This window comes from Apium graveolens, chromosome 9, assembly GCF_009905375.1.
Source record: "Apium graveolens cultivar Ventura chromosome 9, ASM990537v1, whole genome shotgun sequence".
NCBI lineage: Eukaryota > Viridiplantae > Streptophyta > Magnoliopsida > Apiales > Apiaceae > Apium > Apium graveolens.
In genome coordinates this window covers 244,957,150-244,963,375 of record NC_133655.1, presented here as the reverse complement: position 1 = coordinate 244,963,375, position 6,226 = coordinate 244,957,150, and positions in this window count along the sequence as shown.

Sequence of the window (6,226 nt, the reverse complement as noted above, 5' to 3'; positions counted from 1 at the left end):
TTTGGGAGGATGCAACTAGTAATGAGCTTAAATCCTTTTTAAGCACTGTAGTTTGTTGAGAAACTGTAGTGTGGCTAGGCTTGGAAACACTCACCTCTCCAACCTTATCCTTAGGGCTTCTTTGATTTTCACCCTGTCCCTCACCTTTCTTGCCAACCTTCACACTCCCCTCTTTAGGTTTGGTGGATTTTACAACTGATTTCTTTTGAAAGAAATCAGAGGGGGCTTTCTTAGCTTTGGATTTAGGAACTTTTGTTGGTTTGGTAGCTTGGGTAGGCAACTGTTGGGTCATTGACACAGCTGACATAGCTACACTAGAAAGCAAAGAAATTTTTGAGGTTAGAAGAGTGGAGACAGAAGAAACTACCTCACTTACCTGAGGTCCCTTTATTACTGGAAAGTAGTATAAGGAAACCTCCTTGTGATGGTTTGCTCTATTTAAATCTGCAACGATCCTTCTTTCTTGAACCCAACAATTTAACTTGTTGGTTGGGTTCTCAATCACAATATCTTCAATAAGATGGTTAGCAAGCATCATAAAGAATCTAGCATAATAGACACTTTTACCTCTCTTATTGATCTCTCATAACTTAAAGCCTAACTCAAACAAAACCAAATCACTGAAATTAAAGTACTTATCAGTAACTAGCATGTAAAGCATGTTAAGCATAGAAATATTTATAGAGTCAAAGTTACTAACTTTACCAGAAATTACCTTAGTTACTACATCACACAGATAACTCTATTCTTTCCTAAGACCCAATCTCATAATTTCACTTAACTTATAAGTAGCGAGTGCATAACCCATAGAATTAAGCATATTAACAATGTCAGTGTCTGTGTGTGGAGCAATTACAGTATTATCAGGAATCTTGAAGCATGCTTTAACAATATCACTATTTATGTAAAACTGCTTACCTTTCAGAGTGAATGTGATGGTCTTGTCTGTCGAGTTGTACACTGCAGTTGTCCATATCTCTTCAACAACCTCATAATAAATGGTGGGTGATTCTAGCATGGCATAGTTGAGTTTTCAGTTCTTCACAAAATCCATCATTTTGTGATAGTCACCAGACTGTTGAATCTCCTTGTTCACCAAAGTTGAGAAGTTGTTTTTCTCATAGATATAACCGGTTTGAGACATGATTTTCACTACAGGTTCCATTGTTAGAGATTTGGAATTTGCAGAGAGAGAGTTTGCTTTTGAGAAGAAAGAAATTAGAGCAATTGAATCTTCAGAATGATAAAATAAATGAATAAAAGTGAATTTGCTTTTATACTATCTCAGAAAATAACTGACAAAAATAATAAAGTAAAATAAGGTAACCAATAAAAATTGCCCAAAATAGCCGTTTAAAAATAAATAAACTGTAAAAATTCCGTCACTTATCCGTCATGTCATGCTTACAAGCTGTAAGTATACTCGATGGATAATGTTCAGGGAATTAACGGCTAGGATTGAGACAATTCGACGGATGAGGATAAATCAGTCATCCGTCGAGTTATAAAATATTTCAGAAAAATAATTGATTTTATTAATAAATTATATTCCAACGGATGATCAAACTCGATGGATAATGATCATCTGTCGGGATGTATTTTGACTTGGCCAAAATTTCATCCAAAACAGAAAAATCAATTAAATTTCTGGCTACATAACCACTTGCAAAAATGTCTGAAATAATTCAAGAGAAATTAAGCATACCTAATCCACTTACAAACCTTGAAAAGGTGGATTCATGAAGTGGTTTGGTAAATATATCTGCAAGCTTCTTTTCACTTGGAACAAAATGCAGTTCCACAGTACCATTCCTCACATGTTCTCTTATGAAGTGGTACTTGATGTCTATGTGCTTTGTTCTTGAATGTTGTACTGGATTTTCAGTGATGGCAATTGCACTTGTGTTATCACAGAAAATAGGAATCCTATCCACTTGTAGACCATAGTCCAAAAATTGGTTTTTCATCCACAAAATTTCTGCACAGCAACTGACAGTAGCAATATATTCAGCTTCAGCTGTAGAAGTAGAGACTGAATTTTGCTTTTTACTGAACCAGGACACAAGCTTGTTTCCTAGAAATTAACTGGTTCTAGTTGTACTTTTCCTATCTATTTTACAACCTGCATAATCTGCATCTGAATAACCAGTCAGATCAAAACCAGAATCTCTAGGGTACCAAATGCCAAGTTTTGATGTTCCCTTGAGATATCTGAAAATTCTCTTTATAGCCACTAGGTGAGATTCTCTAGGATCAGCCTGAAATCTAGCACAAAGACAAGTAGCAAATATTATATCTGGCCTACTAGCTGTTAAGTACATAAGTGAGCCAACCATGCCCCTATAACTTGAAATATCCACAGACTTTTCAGTAGTGTTTAATTCAAGCTTAGTTGTAGTGGCCATGGGAGTTTTTGTAGATGTGCAATCCATTAGATCAAACTTCTTTAAAAATCATGAATGTATTTAGTTTGACTAATGAATATTCCATCACTAACTTGTTTAACTTGTAAACCAAGAAAGTAAGTTAGTTCTTCCATCATGCTCATTTCATACTTTGCATCAATTTGGCAAACTTTTTGCAAAGTTTTTCATCTGTAGAGCCAAATATAATATTGTTAGATATATTTGATAATGTCATGGCTAATATATTTTATGTTTAGATTTCAGATCTTATTTGAACAGAACAAATCAGTACTTAACTGATCAGTACTTATACTGGACGACAGAACTTAAGGGATATCAGTACTTATGTTATCAGGAGATAAGCATCAGGAGATAGATATCAGAACTTAAGTGCTGAAGAACGATCAGATAAGGACAGTAGCTGATTGAAGTTAAGAAGATCAAGATAAACATAAGAAGAGATATGCATGAAGAAGGAATTCCGTGAAGAATGGAATACTTGGAATAGAAGATATCTGATTGATATATATTAGGAAGCAGAATTATATTCCATATCAATTAGCGATTATCTTGTAACTGTGTAGTATATAAACACAGACATAGGGTTTACACTATAAGTGTTATCATTATCGATAATATTATTTACTGTAACCCTAGCAGCTCTCGTGATATTTTGTTCATCACTGAGAGATAACAGTTCCAGATTGTAACAGAGTTTATTGTTTCAATAAAGTTTGTTTTCTGTTACATAAGTTCTTGAAGTTTGATTTGATTGTAATAAACACTGTATTCACCCCCTCTACAGTGAAAGTGTGACCTAACAAGTGGTATCAGAGCCTTCTGTTAACACACATACAGTTAAAGATCCAAACACAATCATGTCTGACACAGAAACTCCAACTAAGCCTACCAAAACTGAGGAATCATCAAAGACATCAACTCAGAGTCGATATGAGACTATCAGAGTTCCCATATTGAGACCATCTGAATATCCCATATGGAAGGTAAGAATGACCATGTTTCTGGAAGCAACAGATCCAGAATACCTTGATAGAATCAAGGAAGGGCCTCACAAACCTACCAAGCTCGCTGTTGTAGTTGCAGGTGAAGCAGCAAAGACCGTACCAAAGGAAAAGAGTGATTACACTGCTGAAGATATAGCATCTATTGCTAAGGATGCCAAGGTACGACACTTATTGCATAGTGCCATTGATAATGTAATGTCAAACAGGGTAATCAACTGCAAGACTGCTAAGGAGATATGGGATGCACTGGAGACAAGGTGTCAAGGAACTGAAACAGTTAAGAAGAACAGGAAGACAATGCTCACTCAAGAGTATGAACACTTTGACTCTAGGACTAATGAGTCATTGACTGATGTATATGATAGATTTGTCAAACTCTTGAATGACTTGTCATTAGTAAATAAGGAGTATGATCTTGAAGATACAAACCTTAAATTCCTGTTAGCTCTTCCTGAATGTTGGGATTTGAAGGCAACAACAATAAGAGACAACTACAATCTTGATGAAACAACTCTTGATGAAATCTATGGAATGCTCAAGACTCATGAACTTGAGATGGAACAAAGAAGCAAGAGGAAAGGAGGAAAGTCAAGGACAGTTGCTCTCAAGGCTGAAGAGGAATCCCCCAAACCACCTTCCTCAAAGAAAGACAAGGGTAAAGCTCTTATCATAAAGTCTGATACTGAGTCATCAAGTTCTGAGAGTGATGATGACTCAGATTCTGAAAGCTTGCCTGAAACTGATGCTGATGAGGAGATGATGAAGCTGTGTGCTCTTATGGTGAAAGGAATCACAAAGATTGCATACAGGAAGTTCAGGAAGGGAAAGAAGTTTTCCAGAAAAGGCATAAGTTCTGATAAGAAGAATTTCAGAAGATCTGAAGGAAGAGGAGGAAAGTCTGACAGAGGAGATTACGCTAATGTTAAATGTTATAATTATGGTGAGAAAGGCCACATATCTCCTGATTGCAAGAAGACCAAGAGTGACAAAGGCAAAGCTCTTGTCACAAAGCAGAAAAGCTGGACAGACACCTCAGACTCTGAAAGTGAGGAGAACTATGCATTGATGGCAAATGCTGATAAATCAAGTTCTGAGAGCAGTTCTGAAGCTGCTGAAACAAAGGTACCTCAGACTACCTATGCTTTTCATACTGATGATATTAATGAGTTGAGAAGATATCTTAAAACCATGTTTGTTAGTTATAGAGATCAAACGTTAACATGTGAAAGATTAACTTCTGAAAATCTTACTTTTAGGAAAAGAAATGATTTCTTAGAAAAAGAGTTAGTCATGTTCCATCAAACTCAGCAGGATAGAGATGATGCTTTTTATGTTAGGGATGAAGTGCTAAAAATGAATGAATCTCTAAAAACTGAGTTAGAAAAGGAGAGAGAGATTATCAGAACTTGGACTAACTCTGGCAAAACAACTCAAAATTTGCTAAGCAGTGGAAACTGGAAAGAGGGCTTAGGTTATGGAGAAAATAAAAATGAAAAAGGAACTGTAGAAATTAAGCCTGTTGATAAGCAAAAGCCGAAGTTAAAACCTGTTAAGTTTGTAACTGAAAAATCTGAAAATGAGAAATCAGAAGTTAAAAAGGAATTAGCTTCTGACAAACTAAAACAGGAAAAGACAGCTGAAGTTAACATAGGCTTAATGACAAAGAAGCAGCTTAAGCATAAGCTGAAAGATGTTAAGAATGCAAACAAGGTAAAATCACCTAGGAAAAACAGGAATGGAAAGGAAGGTGTGAATAAAAGCAATAACTATAAATCTGTTCCTAATGCTCCTAGGAAAGCGTGTCATAACTGTGGAAGTTCAAACCATCTGGCTTCTTTTTGCAGGAAGAATAAGAATATTAACTCCTTATCTACAAAATCAGGAGTTAAGAGTCAGTCTGTTAGATACAAACCACATGATCCTTGTTTTCATTGTGGTAGTTTATGGTATTCCATTTATACTTGTAAGGAATATCATAGTTTGTACTATGATTATTATCAAATAAAACCTTCTTTAAAGAAAGTTTCTGTTGTTCCTTCTAGTGTAAGTTCTGATTCAAAGTCTGGTAGTATAAGTTCTGATAAGAAAACTGTTAACATAAAATCTGATGCTAAATCCGCTGCAAATGTTAACAAACCTAAAAAGGCCAAAGGATCCAAGCAAGTCTGGGTCCTTAAAACTAATAATTAGTGGTCTTTTTGATTGCAGGGCAACAGGAAAAATATTTTAGTTCTGGACAGTGGATGTTCAGGACATATGACTGGAAATAAGGCCCTGCTATCAGACTCTGTGGAGAAAGCTGGCCCAAGTGTTTCTTATGGAGATGGCAACATTGGAAAAACTTTGGGATATGGCAATATCAATCTTGGGAATGTCATCATTAAAAATGTAGCTCTGGTCTCAGGACTTAAACACAACTTACTGAGTATAAGTCAAATCTGTGACAGAGGTTATCATGTTGATTTCTTTGCAGAACATTGTGAAATAGTTAGTAAATCTAAAGAAAAAATTATTCTGAAGGGATTCAGGCGTGGTAACATTTATGAAGCTAAGCTTTCAACAAGTTCTGATGGTTCTGCAATCTGTTTAGTGAGTAGAGCCTCAACTGAAGAAAGCTGGAATTGGCACAAGAAACTCTCTCATTTAAACTTCAACAAGATAAATGAACTGATCAAGAAAGATCTTGTGAGAGGACTGCCAAAATCAGTGTTTGTTCCTGATGGTCTTTGTGACTCATGTCAGAAGGCTAAACAAAGAAAATCTTCGTTCAAGAGCAAGACTGAAACATCAATTCTT